Here is a 17,543-nt window from a genome sequence, read left to right on the forward strand (position 1 = left end):
AGGTAAGTTTTGGTGTAGAAGATGGTGCTTAAATGTCATCTTCATGGAACAGAGAGATTTTTCTGAGGTAGAAAGAACTGAGAGTGTATTCTGGACATTTAGAGACAGCTTGAATTGTGGATGTGTTTGATTCAGGTAAGATGTGTTGAGTTCAAATTTCATTTCTGATATTTACCAGTAGTATGACCATTTAACTTTTCTGAGTTGTAGATTTGTGCATCTTCCACATATATCCGAAAGTTGAAATTTTGAAGAGTACAAAAAGAAAAGGAGTACAAAGGTGAGCACTGGGCTGTAGAGACCACTGGAAGGAGAGGAATGCCATTGGGAGAACAAGATGATGAAGAGTTGGTGAAGGAGATAGAGCATGGTCAAAAGAGTAGGAGGAAAATTAGGAGAGTGATTTCATGCTAGTCAAGTCAGGAGAGTTTCAAGAGTGACTCAACAATGTCAAATAAGTAAAGAACATAAAATCTGAGAGAAAGACAATTGGATTGATAATCAGGTGAACTCGTTTAGGTACCGAGGTCTGTTCAGAGCATGTTAATGCTATGTCCTTCTTGTGATCAATGTGCTGGTAGTTTGCTGCAACTTTCAATCCCACCTTTATCCCTTTCTGATGTTTATCACAAACACTTGATCTGGGCAACAGGAAGTTCTGAAAACCCCAAACTAGCCTGTGCTTCTCAAATAGGGTCCTTTTCCAGCTGTTTACTTGCTTTGCTATATCACTACACCAGTTCTTCTAGTTTCCCTTCCCTATGACTACCCTCACAGCTGATTTACTGTACTATGGCTTTCTGTTTTCATATATTCTTACTCATACAGCAGTGAGGATGCTGTGAGACTTGACCGCTAAAGTAGTTTTCATGCCTCAGACTCCACTAAAAGTTAGCCAGTTGTATTGGAGGTATACCCTAAAGCTCACTAGGCTTATCACATAGAGAAGTGGGAATGGACCTGATCAACTCATCACTACTACAGAAGTGACACAGAATAAGTTCTTTTCATGGCAAATCACTAGAATCAGACAAGAAGACATCACCCTTATGGACATTGGTCTCTGAAAATGAAGATCAAACAATAGAGCCAGAGGACAATGTTACATGCAGTTAGTGTATGTAGACTACACCTTAACACCTGGCCACCTCTTGCCTCTTTAAAGAGGGTGTTTTTTGTGACTGTTTAGTGGAATATCTTTTTCTCCCTTTGGATTGTATTCTTTGTATGTTAAATTTCCCTTTTGTTCAATATAAACGGAAATTGTTAGTCTTTGGATCAGTATCTTTTCTCCCTTGGAGGCAGCAAAAACTCTAGCCAGAAACTATTATCAGCCACCTGCTCATTTAGAGAAAATAGAGCAATTCATTATTTATGGGTACATGGACATGGTTTTTATGATGTTACTTAACACAAAAGAAGTCTGGTAAGACCATACTCATCAGTTTAATATTTACAGAGCAACCATAAAGTAAAAAATGCTAGTAGGTAACTGGCATAGTGCAGTAAGCATAAGCCTTGGAGTTTGAGGACATGTTTGGGTATGAATCCTGGCTCTGGCTCTTAACATTTGTGTGACTAAGAAGAAGTCACCTTTCTTTTTTCTTTAATTCTATAAATAGTATTTGATTTTTCTACTTATATGTGGAGATAATTTTCTACATTTATTTTTTAATAAGATTTTTGAGTTCTAAAATTTTCTCCTTTCTTCCCTTTCTCCTTCCCCAACCTGATATAAGTTATACGTCTGCAATCATGTTAAACAAAATATATTTCCATATTAGTCATGTTGTAAAAGAAGAATCAGAACAAAAGGGAAAAACCACAAGAAAAAGTGAAAATAGCATGCTTCGATCTGTATTTAGATGCTATATGTCTTTTTTTTGAATGTCACTTTTCTAAAACTCAATTTCTTCATCTTTAAAATGGAGGCAAAAATTCTCCCACCTCTTATTTTTCAAGCTATTGAAAAGCAAAAATTTTAACTATCTTAGAACTGTAGGGTATCATATATAGTAAGAAACTGCATTTTTGAGGATAGAGAACTAGGCAGATTCCAGTTTAGAGTCCCACCTTTGAAACAGACTTATTCTCTGGCTAACTCTCATCTCAGTGTTCCAGGCAACCCTCCAACACTAAGAAAGTGCTGAGTAGCTGATATGCAAAGAGCTCCCTAGCCAAAGAAACAATAAATCTGTCTTTTCACCTCCTATTTAAAAAAAAAAATTCCAGAAAGTAGCCTAGAGGTTGAGATTTCCTTCCATGTATCTGCTGAAATCTCCAGGCCTCAGATGATCTCATGGAGGGGTGGATTTAATGACATGAAATCAAATACTGGTTGTTGCTCTATTTCCTAATCCCTTAACATCACCCCCTATTCTCCTTTCATTCACTACAGTCTATAATATAAGATAGCTCTTCTTGACAAGGCCAGCTTGTTTCTATGTGCCTTCTATCCCACCACTCCTCTCTTTTTCAGTACTTTGTCCTCATAATTGTTTCTCTTCTCTCCAATCTGCTTCCAGATAGCAGCTTTCAAACAAATCTAGGTTTAGCCCATCCTTTAAAAAACCCAACAACTGTTCACCAGGCTCCACCTTGATTCCTTCAAGCTGTTGTCTATATTTCTCCTCCAAAATGTTTTCAACCAAAATCCTAGAAAAGCCAGTGATACTTATGACTTCCATTCCCTGTCCTCTCCCTCACTTCTTGGCCTTTAGCAATCTGGTTTCAGATAGCAACACCTATCTGAAACTACTCCCTTCAGAGTTACCAATGATTTCTTGTCAAATGCCAGTGGCCTTTTTCTTGGTTTCTGCCTGGCATCTGACTGCTGATCATCTCCTCCTGGATTCTCTCATCTATGATTTCTCTTCTCAGTTTCCTTTGATGTTTCACCATCTGTCTTACATCCCCTAACTATGAGTAAACTGCAAGGCTCTGTTCTAGGCTCTTTTTTCTTTATACACTTCTCTAGTACAGCTTCCATGGTTTAATTACCATTTTCCCATAGATTAGTTCTATATACATATGAATATGTGAATGAATAAATGTAAACAACATATATATATATATATATATATATCTGTGTGTATAGGCTAGTTTCTCCAATCCAGTCCAATAATCAGTAAGTGCCTACTGTGTTCCAGCCACTATTCGAAGTTCTGGGGGTACAATTAATAAAAGATGGTATCTGCCCTCAAGAAGCTTACAATCTAATCAGGAGAGAAGACACATAAAAAGGGGCAAGAAAGGGTATATGTGACCAAGACACCAGTTCTGTTCTTGTTCTGTGGAGTTGAAACCAAGCAGAGCAGCAGATGAAAAGTGGAGTGAGCTGAGCTCTATGTAGAAAGGTATTGATCCATTGGGAGAAGTTTGGTTCTGCACCTTCTGGCTCTCTCCAAGGAAGAAGAGATTGAGGGAGGTGAGGTCAATTAAATTAGGAGTTAGTAGCAGATGATGAGATTAGAAGTAAGGAGTTCTTCCTGGGAAAGGCACCTTGTTCCCTGGGGGTGAAACTAGGCTGAGCAGTAATTGCAAAGTAGAAAAGTTTCTCTCTCCTGTCCTACCTCATTAACTGCTTTTAAAACAGTTAGAACTGGATTTTCTGTAGATATGTAAGACTCAATATGTCCTGGATGGAATTTATCTCCCCTTCCCTTTATTCCGTTCCACTTCTGAACTTTCCTGTTCTAGTCACTCAGCTTTACAACCCAGAAGTCATCCTAGAGTCTTCAATTCCTCCACATAAGGGGAGGTATTCCTCCACTGCATATAATACTGGGCTTGGGGTTAGGAAGACCTGAATTTGAAACCTGATTAGCTATATGATGCTGGGCAAGTCACTAAACTTTGTGTCTCATCTGTAAAATGGGAATAATAATAGCACCTACCTCCTAAGGTTTATGACAATAGAATGAGAATAGTTGTAAAGTACTTTGCAAATTATAAAGTTCTATATGAATGCTACTTATTATTACCACATCCAATCATTTTCAATCCCATTGTTTCTTCCTTCATCTTTTTCACATCTGTCCCCTTTTCTGCATCAACACAGCTATCCTAGCTCAAAGCCTTATTTCTCTTGTCTAAATTGTTTAAGTTGCCTTCTAATTGATCTCATGCCCCAAATCTCTCCTCATTCCAGTCCACCCTCCAAATAGATCCAAACAGCTGCCAAAGTGATCTTCCTAAACCACAACTCTGACTCCTACTCAATGAACTCTAGTGGTTACGAAATGTTCTCCATGGCATTTAAAGTCCCATACAACCTCTACCTTTCCAGCCTAATTATAGTACTTTTCATGAAATGTATGGTCTGGTCAATCTGCCTTTCTTCCTGGTCCCCCTATAAGGCACCATATGTTTTACACTTTGTAACAGTTATTCTTCATATCTGCTATGCACTCCATTGCTTCTGATTCTTAGCATGCCTGGTTTCTTTCAAGACTCAACTCATGGGCCACCTTTTGAAAGATACCTTTCCTGATCCCCCAGCTATCTTCTCTTTCCCTCATTAGCTTCTATTTTGTATGTGCTTATGTATATGGGGTTGGGTAGCTAAGTGGCAAATGGATAGAACACTGGGTTTAGAATCTTCCTGATTCATTTATTGAGTTCAAATCTGTCCTCAGACCCTTACTAGCTCTGTTAGCCTGAGCAAGTCATTACCTATTTGCCTCAGTTTCCTCATGTGTAAAATGAGAAAGAAATGGCAAACCACTTCAGTATCTTTGCCACAAAAACCCCAAAAGGGGACCAGAAGAGTCAGACATGACTGAAAGAATGGAACAACAACAGAAGTATATATATATTTACACATGTACATAAGTATGTATATATACACACACCTATATCTGTGATTCCCTCTGAGAAGAGGTAAATACTTGAGTAGGGATGATATTTCATTATTATTGTATCCCCAGCACTTCCCACAACCACAATAGATACTTCATAAACGCTAGATTAAGTTTACTTCTAAAAATTCCTCTTTGGGGATGCTCTTTTGACAGGACTACGTGACAAACACGATATATTCAAATGGATATGTTGTTCCATTGTAATAATATTACTTTGTTGTTTTTTAAAAGCCTTCCACAGTACTCCAAGAATATTCCACAGATTGATTTTCGCCTGTGTTCCAATGAATTTAATGTGCAAGAAGGAGAAACTGAATACCATAGCTCCCATTTTACAAATGACGGAACTTTGACCCGCCGGAGATATTGGCTGTGGTCCAGAGCGTCCCAGCTCTCTCAAGCTAAGCCAAAAATAGAAGCTGCCAGTCACTACAGCAAAGTGTTAGGATAGGGCAGAAATAGAAATCCCTTTATGGAGGCATGGGGAACCAATCCTGCAGCTTGGATGACACATTATGGAGGAGGGGCTCGCTTGGGCAGGGTAAAAAGATGAAGTTTCCCATGGCGTCTTTTCTCCCCTTCCTTCCATCACCTTTTCCCATTTTTTCCCTTTTCTATATACCCTCCCCCTTGGACCTCCTTTCACCCTCCCCAGAGCATCTTGTGGCTCCGCCCCTTCATCAAACTCAATTCGTGCTCACTCCTTTGCCCCGCCCGCCGCCGCGGCCGCCACGCCCGCCCCGTTGCTGCCATGGTAACCATACGCGCACTTCGCTGACTAACGGAATCGTCGTAATCGTTGGTACGGACCTGCGGCCCCCCACATCACCCGGACCACAGCACGTACTATTCTCCGGGGCGCAACGTTTAGGTAAAGAGACTAGGGGAGTTTGAGGACGACTGGAAAATGGGTGGGGGCAGGGAGGAGAAAGTTGACCCCTTCCTAGTCTCATCCACGTTTTGGCCCGGGCTTTGGGCTACAGTCCGAGAGTGCTGCGGTGTTTGGGGTTCGGCTTTGCGGGAGAGAGAGAGAATCTCTCAAGGGGCTCGCACTGAATTGTGGGAAATGTAGTTCGTTCTTTTGTCGTCTCGCACTCTTTTGCTAGGGGGACCGAGGCAGAGGACTACGAACCCCAGCAAGCGTGATGGGGCGGGGGCGAAGTGCGGGAGCCGACTGGGAGATGTCTATGTAGGGATAAGCATTCCCATTTTCCCTTTATCAGTTTTCCTAGTGGCTATTTCGATGGTTAATGATGTTAAAGAGGGAATGGGGGGGAGTGTAATCTGGGTTGTCCCTTGCCCCCCACTCTCCCATCCCTTCATCCCTTACTCCCTATTCTCCACTTCCCCATCCCCCCATCCCACCGCAGTTGTTCCGCAGCCTCCCTCCGGGCCACCGCCCTACTTACTAACCTAAATGAAGCTGTTCCTCCTCACTCCCTCCCGCCCCGTGGGCACGCCCTTGGACCTGCCGAGAGGCAATTGACCCCTTTTTTTGTTTGCTGTGCCTTTGATATGTCCCACTTTGGAGCATGAGGAAAGGCGGGTTATATTTAAGGTGGTTTAGTTGCTTATGTTTATTCCAGATTGCTTAAAGCTTTTATAATTATTTTATTAATTGGTTGTGTAGAATGCCAACAAAAATTTAATAAGCCCGTCCTTAAGAGCTCCTTCCAGTTTCTGTTGCTGGATATAGAAATTAAAAGAGAAAAACAAACAAAAAGTAATAATGGTTTTATATAGTGCCTACTATGTGCCAAACACTTTATGAATATCTCGTATCCCAACAACTTGGGAAGCTCGTTACTATTATCTTTGACCAAGGTTACCCTGCTTGTAAATTCCTGGGGTTGGATTTTTGAACATGAGTCTTCCTGATTCTAGGTCCATCTACTATATTTGCTGTACCACCTAACTGTTTCTTAAAACGTTCCCAGCTCACAAGAAAGATTTCATAATCTGAGACCAACATGCAGACAACCATATATAAGCAAGTTACGGGTAGGATAAATTGGAGATGATCTGCATAAGGAAGGTACAAGTAGAATTTTAGGGAAATTTAGAGCTGGAAAGACTTTGTAAGTCATCCAGTCCAACCCCCTGCCCCCAATTTAAAACATGAAAAATGACTTGCCCAGGGTCACACAGCTTAGTAGATGTCAGATATGGTACTAGACCTTGTCTTTCTTGACTCTTTGTACCATCCTCTTTTCACTCCTAACATTTTCATCAAAAATAATCATTGTTAGGAGTAAAGTTTAAGAATTATTGAGTTTTCTAGGTGGTTTCTCAACACAAAAAATAGATTAGTCTGGTTTTTAAACAGATATTGGTAGTTTCTATCACTTTATATTGAATGAAATCAGAGAATCAGGAGAAATAGCACAAAGCTACTCAGGGAACAGCTGATCCTGTTACATGTTTTATCTACTTCTGGAACGTATATTGGAGTTTCAGGACTAGGTCAGGAATTTAGATTACAGCCCTAGCTCTTAGAATTAATAATAATTATAACAGTAACACTGATAATTAGTAATAGTAATAGCAACAGAAATTGTTAGTAAATAGGGTTTTGAAATTTATAATGTATTTTATTTTTTATTTTTTTTTTATATTTTTTTTAAGTTTTTTTATTTAATAATTACATTATATTGACACTCATTTCTGTTCCGATTTTTTTCCCCTCCCTCCCTCCACCCCCTCCCCTAGATGGCAAGCAGTCCTTTATATGTTGGATATGTTGCAGTATATCCTAGATACAATATATGTTTGCAGAACCGAACAGTTCTCTTGTTGCGTAGGGAGAATTGGATTCAGAAGGTATAAATAATCCGGAAGAAAAACAAAAATGCAGATAGTTCACATTCGTTTCCCAGTGTTCTTTCTTTGGGTGTAGCTGCTTTTGTCCGTCATTTATCAATTGAAACTCAGGTCTCTTTGTCAAAGAAATCCACTTCCATCAAAATATGTCCTCATACAATATCGTTGTCGAAGTGTATAATGATCTCCTGGTTCTGCTCATTTCACTTAGCATCAGTTCATGAAGGTCTCTCCAAGCCTCTCTGTATTCATCCTGCTGGTCATTTCTTACAGAACAATAATATTCCATAACATTCATATACCACAATTTACCCAGCCATTCTCCAATTGATGGGCATCCATTCATTTTCCAGTTTCTAGCCACTACAAACAGGGCTGCTACAAACATTTTGGCACATACAGGTCCCTTTCCCTTCTTTAGTATTTCTTTGGGATATAAGCCCAATAGAAACACTGCTGGATCAAAGGATATGCACATTTTGATAATTTTTTGGGCATAATTCCAGATTGCTCTCCAGAATGGTTGGATTCGTTCACAACTCCACCAACAATGCATTAGTGTCCCAGTTTTCCCGCATCCCCTCCAACATTCATCATTATTTTTTCCTGTCATCTTAGCCAATCTGACAGGTGTGTAGTGGTATCTCAGAGTTGTCTTAATTTGCATTTCTCTGATCAATAATGATTTGGAACACTCTTTCATATGAGTGGTAATAGTTTCAATCTCATCCTCTGAAAATTGTCTGTTCATATCCTTTGACCATTTATCAATTGGAGAATGGCTTGATTTCTTATAAATTTGAGTCAGTTCTCTATATATTTTGGAAATGAGGCCTTTATCAGAACCTTTAACTGTGAAAATGTTTTCCAGTTTGTTGCTTCCCTTCTAATCTTGTTTGCATTAGTTTTATTTGTACAAAGGCTTTTTAATTTGATGTAATCGAAATTTTCTATTCTGTGATCAGTAATGGTCTCTAGTTCATCTTTGGTCACAAATTTCTTTCTCCTCCACAAGTCTGAGAGATAAACTATTCTATGTTCCTCTAATTTATTTATAGTCTCGTTCTTTATGCCTAGGTCATAGACCCATTTTGATCTTATCTTGGTATATGGTGTTAAGTGTGGGTCCATGCCTAATTTCTGCCATACTAATTTCCAATTATCCCAGCAGTTTTTATCAAATATTGAATTCTTTTCCCAGAAGTTAGGGGCTTTGGGTTTGTCAAACACTAGATTGCTATAATTGACTATTCTGTCTTGTGAGCCTAGCCTTTTCCACTGATCCACTAATCTATTTCTTAGCCAATACCAAATGGTTTTGGTGACTGCTGCTTTATAATATAATTTTAGATCAGGTACAGCTAGGCCACCTTCATTTGATTTTTTTTTCATTAGTTCCCTTGAGATTCTCGACTTTTTATTGTTCCATATGAATTTTGTTGTTATTTTTTCTAGATCAATAAAATATTTTCTTGGAAGTCTGATTGGTATAGCACTAAATAAATAGATTAGTTTAGGGAGTATTGTCATCTTTATTATGTTCGCTCGGCCAATCCAAGAGCACTTAATATTTTTCCAATTATTTAAGTCTGACTTTATTTGTGTGGAGACTTTTTTATAATTTTGCTCATATAATTCCTGACTTTCCTTTGGTAGATAGATTCCCAAATATTTTATGGTATCAACAGTTATTCTGAATGGAATTTCTCTTTGTATCTCTTGCTGTTGGGTTTTGTTGGTGATGTATAAAAATGCTGAGGATTTATGGGGATTTATTTTGTAGCCAGCTACTTTGCTAAAATTATGAATTATTTCCAATAGCTTTTTGGTAGAATCTCTGGGGTTCTCTAGGTATACCATCATATCATCTGCAAAGAGTGCTAGTTTGGTTTCCTCATTGCCTACTCTAATTCCTTTTATATCTTTCTCGACTCTTATTGCCGAGGCTAGTGTTTCTAATACGATATTAAATAATAATGGTGATAGTGGGCAACCTTGCTTCACTCCAGATCTTACTGGGAAAGGTTCCAGTTTTTCCCCATTGCATATGATGCTTACTGATGGATAATGTATTTTAAATACATGATTTCATTTGACCTTCAGGAATCCTGTGAAATGTTAGGACTATTTTACAGATAAGGAGTAAATGAAAAAATATTTATTAAGCTCTTGTTATGTGCATTGTACTAAGTGCTGAGAATATAATAGAAAAAAGATAGCCCCTGCCCTCAAAGAGTTTACATTTTAATAGGGAAGACCAGCCACATAGTGGAATGGTGGTAGTAGAAACACTTGATTCAAAAAGTTATTGAGATGGTGATTGGGATCGTGGAGGCATAAATTGCAAAATCACAGACTTTGAGAGATGATAAAGAACTCGGAGGCTATTCAAGCCAACCCATACATGGTAGGAATATTCCTCATCATGAAATATTATACTGGTTTTTTCTAGCCTCTGCTTTAAGACCTCTGAGGAGGGCTTCCCTAGTCAGCCCATTCCACTTTGAGACTGCTTCAGTTTCCTTCTTGCAACTTCCATTTGCTCCTGGTTCTGCCCTCTGGGGCCAAAAAAAGAACAAATACAGGTACCCCTCCATGACAGCACTTCATGTACTTGAGGAAGTGTTATAACTGCCCTGAGTTTTCTGTCTTCTGAAGAAATAACCCCTGTTCTTCCAATCAGTGCTCATCTGATGTGGATTGAAGGCCTTTTTACTATTCTGGCTGACTCGTCACTCTGGATATTCTCTAGTTTATAAATATTTTTTAAAACTATGGTGCCCATAATTGAATGCAGTATTCCAGATCAGGTACAGGGCAGAATTCAGAGGGACTAATAGTACATTGGATAGATCTTTAAACCTGGATGGAGTCAGCAAGACCCGAGTTGAAGTCTTGGTTTAGGAGTGTATTAGCTTTGTGGCCCATGGCAAGTTATATTAGTCTCCATCTGCCTTGACTTCCTCACCTGTTGAAATGGAGATAATGAAGGACCTACCTCTCAAGGTTAGTTTCAAATTATCAAATGAGATAAAATGTATTAAGGGTTAAACATAACACCTAGTACATAGTACTTAATGTGACTTAGTACATTAGTGCTTAATAAATGCTTGTTCCCTTCTCTGAACTCTTATTTTGGAAGCTTTGCCTTTCTTGATGTGGCCAAAGATCTCATCAGCTACTTTGGCTACCACATCACACTGCTGATTCATACTAAGTTTGTAATCCACCCAAACTTCCATGTCACTTGCAGAATTGCTACTGTTTCCTGCATCCAATACTTGCCAGATTGCTTTTTTTTGTATCCCATTTCAGGCTTACATTTACTTCAATTGTATTTCATTTTCTTAGAGTCAACCCTCTGCTCTGGTCTGTCAAGATCCTTTTGGATCTGCACTGTGGTACACTCTTCCTTCTAGCTTTGTGTCATCTGCAAACTTGATGAACCATTATCTAATTGATTGATAAAATTAAACAGCACAGGGCCAAGTACTGATCTCTCTTGGGATCCTCTCCTGGAGATCACTTTCCATGTTACTGAGTCCATCTGATGTATCATTGTCTTACTGTTGTATCTTATTTCAGTCTAGTCTTCATCTCTCCATCTTCTCCACAATAATAACATATGAAATATTTTATCAAAAACATTGCTAAAATCTAAGTAAACTCTATGGTATTTTTCTTCTTTATTAGTTGAATAATCCTATCAAAAAAGAAAATGAGATTAGCCTGGCTTGATATGTTAGAAATGTTAGAGGCATCTAGATGGTGTAGTTAACAGAGAGCATTGGGGCTCGAGATAGGAAGAGTGTAGATCAAATCCAGCCTCTGACACTTATTAGCTGTGTGACCCTGGACAAGTCATTTACCTGCTGTTTGCCTCAGTATCCTCATCTATAAAATGGAGATCATAATAGCATCTGCCTCTTGGGGTTTTTGTAAGGATCAAATGACATACTAATTGTAAAGTGCTTAGTATAATGCCTGATATAGTAAGCATGGTATAGCTATTAGTTATTATTAATTATTATTATAACTATTGTTTGTTTTTATGAAGCCATGCTAGATTTTTTCTAGTCACGATTTCCCTTTGTATGTTTGCTAGCTATCTCTTCAATGCAGATGTTCTTAATATGGGGTCATTAAACTTGAAGGACAAAAAACATCCATTTTTATTTTCACTAACTTTAACTGAAATTTAATATTTGCTTCAGCTAAAATTTTAAAAAATTGTATTCTGAGAAAGTCTCAGGATGACAAGAAAAGTTAAGAATTCCTTTTTTTCCCTAGTAAATTTATTTTTTAATAGACATTACTTTATGAATCATATATATAGAGAAAAATCAGAGCAAAAGAGAAAAACCATGGGAGAATTAAAAAAACAAAAACAGTAAAAAGAACATAGCATGTGTTGATGTACATTCAATCTCCTTAGTTCTTTCTTTGGATGCAGATGACATTTTCTGTCCAAAACCTATTGAGATTGCTTTGGATCACTGAACTACTGAGAAGAACCAAGTCTTTGATAGTTGATCATTGCACCTTCTTCCTGCTATTTTGTACAATATATTCCTGGTTCCTTGTTTCACACAGCATCAGTTCACATCAGCTTGTTTATCATTTTTATAGGACAATAATACTTCATTATCTTCATATAGCACAAAAAGGTAAGAATTCCTGCTAATAACAATGGTAGAATTGATTTGATTATGGTTTATGGATCCAGAAAAGTGAGATGAGAAGGCAGAAGGAGAGGGTCCATGTGTGACTACAAGGCTATTGGTAAGACTTTGAAAGCTATAGCTAGAGAGTATGGAGTAAAGAATTAAAGTGTCTGGCACTTTCTTAAAGTATTCTCTATATTCTTATATAGTGAGAGGCTTGCATATAGATTGATGTTTTTGATCTCCCAACAGGTAGGATAATATTGATAGACACTCAGCTATTCTTGGTGCTTTAGAATAATGGAATCGGAGAATTTACTATTCCTCTTCTAGAGAACCCTCTAGGTGCTAGAGCACCCTGTTTGGGGATCAGTTAGTAATACTTGCAAATGTGTATGCTGTTTTTTCTCCTTTATTGGAAACTTTTTTAGGTCTCATCATCAGGTCAAAATGGAAATTACAGTAAAAATTTGGAAATGAGATTTAATTTCTAAAAATTATATACTTTTTTGGAGGCATATCATCACTTCAGTACTTTGAAACATATCATTTGATTGTCCATTCACTTCTGTTGAAATTTGCAGAATGTTAGCATGCATATAATGTTATACATACCAGGGGCCACATTCCAGTTTCTGTGAAAGAAAATTGTTGTGCTTTTGCAGAATAATTCTGGCTTATTTGGGCAGAAAGGAGGAAATATTCAGTCACAACAACAGTTCTTTTCAGCCATGGTGGAATGTCAGCAAGTATATCTATGATTTTTTTCAAAAGCAGTTTTCTTATGCTTTCAAAGCCCATATTAAAGAATATATCCTGCTGAGGTTGTTTTTTTTTTTAAACTAACATTTGGTTTTTGGCCCTGCAAACATCTGTTAAGAAGAATCAGGATATAGCTTGACTGAAAGATTGTTAATTCATGGGATAGTTTTCCAAAGCAGGCTAAATAATTTCGTTTGATAGTATTTAAGATTTTTTTTTCTTTTTTCTTTCTTTCTTTCTTTTTCTTTCTTTTTTTTTTTTTTTTTTGTTGTTGATTTGTCACCCTGAGTAAAATAGGAAGATGGACTAGACCTTTTAAAAACACATTTCCAACTCTGTAATTCTGCACATTATTAATTGTTTATCAAAATTTCCTCTTAAACAGCCAACTGAAATCTAAACCCTAATTTGAAACCATTGTTTACATTAAACTTTTTCTTTGGTTTCTTTTAAGTATTTTCCATAAACAATTCCTTTTTACTGTTGCTAAACAATATTTAAGTACACTCAGTTATGCCTTTGCATCATTGCTACTTAATGCTTAGTTACTAAGTGTTGACTAAGATTAACTTCCAGGATAGGATTTCTTAAGGACACAGGAGGCTCTTAACTTGAGAATAATCCAGCTAAGTCTCTCTTCCATAGTAGACTCAGTTAAATTTTGTTTTAAATTCACTTCTACAGACTTCAGCTTAATGTAAATGTAAACTCAAAAATAAGAAAAGTTTTTACTCTGAAAGAATAATATCTCATGTAAGCCTCACTGTAACTCTATGAAGTGAGTTGTGCAGATGTGCTAACTGAGGCTTAGAGAAATTAGGGGCTTACTCATGGTGGCAAAAGTAATAAATGTGAGCAGCAGAATCTAAAACCTGTACTCTTTCTACTATAAGACAAAATGCTACAGCACACCATCTAAGATGAATACGACATGGTATAGAACTTCAGAGAGGGAAAGAATTGTAGAGATCATTAAATATAACAACATCATTTGGTGTGTCAGACAAGTCACTCAGTATGAAATTGAGGATATTTAATAATTTAAACATTGGAGACTATGTTGTTATTATTGGTAGAAGGAAATGAAGTAATTTTTCCAAATCATTTGTTTCTGATGACTGAAGTAGATGATTGATTTTAATAAACTCTGGCATATACTAAAGGGTATCAGGATAGTGTTTCCTCTAAAATATTTATGGTCTATGTCTAGATATAGATGTATATAAATCCAGCTTTAGCTCATGCTGCCATCTTGAACACCTGATTGCACATTTCAATAGCCTTTTCTCCTTTGGGATTATTCTGTAATATTTGATAATTTTGATAGAAGGCAAACCATGATAGTGTAGTGCCAGAAAAACCAAGAGAGAAGAAATTGAAGGAGAAAACGGGGATCAACAGTGTCAGAGGCTGCAGAGGGGTCTGCACTCCTCACATGAGGAGTGAGAAAAGGTTATTGAATTTGGCGTCAAGAGATCCTTGGTAACTTTAGAGAGAGGTATTTCCGTTGAATGATGAGATATGAAAGCCACACTGCAAAGAGTTAAGAAGAAAATGAGAGGAAAAAGAGAGAAAATGAGAGCTTTAAAGGAGTTTAACTATAAAAGGGAGAGAAGAAAGGGATAATAGTGAGGATGGACAGATAAGTGAACATTTTTTGAGAATGGGGAAACAAGGACATGCTTATAGACAGTAGGGAAGCAACCACTAGACAGAGAAAGATTGAAGATAAATTAGAGTATTGCGATTGATGGGGGCGGAGAGCCATCTATTGAAAGAGACATATTGTCAAGACTCGGCCTCCCATTGCCTTTAGGGTAAAATGCAAACTCAAAAGTATGGCATTTAAAAAGCCACAGGAAAGTAGAGCAAAAAATAATTGGAAACTAAATAATCTCATACTAAAGAATGATTGGGTGAAACAGCAAATTATAGACATAATTAATAACTTCACCCAAGAAAACGATAATAATGAGACATCATACCAAAATGTATGGGATGCAGCCAAAGTGGTAATAAGGGGAAATTTCATATCTCTAGAGGCCTATTTGTATAAAATAGAGAAAGAAAAGGTCAATGAATTGGGCTTGCAACTAAAAATTCTAGAAAAGGAACAAATTAAAAAACCCCCAATCAACACTAAACTTGAAATTCAAAAAATAAAAGGAGAGATCAATAAAATTGAAAGTAAAAAAACTATTGAATTAATTAATAAAACTAAGAGTTGGTTCTATGAAAAAACCAACAAAATAGACAAACCCTTAGTAAATCTGATTAAAAAAAGGAAAGAGGAAAATCAAATTGTTAGTCTTAAAAATGAAAAGGGAGAACTCACCACTAACGAAGAGGAAATTAGAGCAATAATTAGGAGTTACTTTGCCCAACTTTACGCCAATAAATTCGACAACTTAAATGAAATAGAAGAATACCTCCAAAAATATAGCTTGCCTAAACTAACAGAGGAAGAAGTAAATATCCTAAACACTCCTATCTCAGAAAAAGAAATAGAACAAACTATCAATCAACTCCCTAAGAAAAAATCCCCAGGACCAGATGGATTTACATCTGAATTCTATCAAACATTTAAAGATCAATTAACTCCAATGCTAAATAAACTATTTGAAGAAGTAGGGATTGAAGGAGTCCTACCAAACTCCTTTTATGACACAGATATGGTACTGATACCTAAACCAGGTAGGCTGAAAACAGAGAAAGAAAATTATAGACCAATCTCCTTAATGAATATTGATGCTAAAATCTTAAATAAAATATTAGCAAAAAGATTACAGAAAATCATCCCCAGGATAATACACTATGACCAAGTAGGATTTATACCAGGAATGCAGGGCTGGTTCAATATTAGGAAAACTATTAACATAATTGACTATCAACAACCAACCAAACAAAAACCATATGATCATCTCAATAGATGCAGAAAAAGCATTTGATAAAATCCAACAGCCATTCCTAATAAAAACACTTGAGAGCATAGGAATAAAAGGACTTTTCCTTAAAATAGTTAGGAGCATATATTTAAAACCTTCAGTAAGCATCATATGCAATGGGGAAAAACTGGAACCTTTCCCAATAAGATCTGGAATGAAGCAAGGTTGCCCCCTATCACCATTATTATTCAATATTGTATTAGAAACACTAGCCTCTGCAATAAGAGTCGAGAAAGAGATTAAAGGAATTAGAGTAGGCAATGAGGAAACCAAACTATCACTCTTTGCAGATGATATGATGGTATACCTAGAAAACCCCAGAGATTCTACTAAAAAGCTATTAGAAATAATTCATAATTTTAGCAAAGTAGCAGGATACAAAATAAATCCCCATAAATCCTCAGCATTCTTATACACCACCAACAAAATCCAAGAGCAAGAGATACAAAGAGAAATTCCATTCAAAATAACTGTTGATAGCATAAAATAGTTGGGAATCTACCTACCAAAGGAAAGTCAGGAATTATTTGAGCAAAATTACAAAAAAGTTTTCACACAAATAAAGTCAGACTTAAATAATTGGAAAAATATTAAGTGCTCTTGGATAGGCCGAGCGAATATAATAAAGATGACAATACTCCCTAAACTAATCTATTTTAGTGCTATACCAATCAGACTTCCAAGAAAATATTTTAATGATTTAGAAAAAATAACAACAAAATTCATATGGAACAATAAAAAGTCAAGAATCTCAAGGGAAGTAATGAAAAAAAATCAAATGAAGGTGGCCTAGCTGTACCTGATCTAAAATTATATTATAAAGCAGCAGTCACCAAAACCATTTGGTATTGGCTAAGAAATAGATTAGTTGATCAGTGGAAAAGGTTAGGTTCACAAGACAGAATAGTCAACTATAGCAATCTAGTGTTTGACAAACCCAAAGATTCTAAATTTTGGGATAAGATTTCATTATTTGATAAAAACTGCTGGGATAACTGGAAATTAGTATGGCAGAAATTAGGCAAGGACCCACACTTAACACCACATACCAAGATAAGATCAAAATGGGTCCATGACCTAGGCATAAAGAACGAGATTATAAATAAATTAGAGGAACATAGGATAGTTTATCTCTCAGACTTGTGGAGGAGAAAGAAATTTGTGACCAAAGATGAACTAGAGACCATTACCGATCACAAAATAGAAAATTTTGATTATATCAAATTAAAAAGCCTTTGTACAAACAGAACGAATGCAAACAAGATTAGTAGGGAAGCAACAAACTGGGAAAACATCTTTACAACTAAAGGTTCTGATAAAGGCCTCATTTCCAAAATATATAGAGAACTGACTCAAATTTATAAAAAATCAAGCCATTCTCCAATTGATAAATGGTCAAAGGATATGAACAGACAATTTTCAGATGAAGAAATTGAAACTATTACCACTCACATGAAAGAGTGTTCCAAATCACTATTGATCAGAGAAAT

The 17,543-nt window shown here is 36.7% G+C and overlaps 1 protein-coding gene across 2 annotated transcripts in view; it reads left to right on the top strand.

The window, feature by feature from the left end:
* Positions 1 to 5,220: 5,220 nt before the first annotated feature.
* Positions 5,221 to 17,543, top strand: part of KATNAL1 (katanin catalytic subunit A1 like 1) — a 174,419-nt gene continuing 162,096 nt past the window's right edge. Inside the window, exon 1 of one of the 2 annotated variants that reach the window (XM_051986514.1) lies at positions 5,221 to 5,733. The gene's annotated coding sequence lies outside the window, so the exon portion shown is untranslated. The remainder of the gene's footprint in view (positions 5,734 to 17,543) is intronic. The other variant, XM_051986515.1, reaches the window with a different exon arrangement.

This window comes from Antechinus flavipes, chromosome 3 (assembly GCF_016432865.1).
Source record: "Antechinus flavipes isolate AdamAnt ecotype Samford, QLD, Australia chromosome 3, AdamAnt_v2, whole genome shotgun sequence".
NCBI lineage: Eukaryota > Metazoa > Chordata > Mammalia > Dasyuromorphia > Dasyuridae > Antechinus > Antechinus flavipes.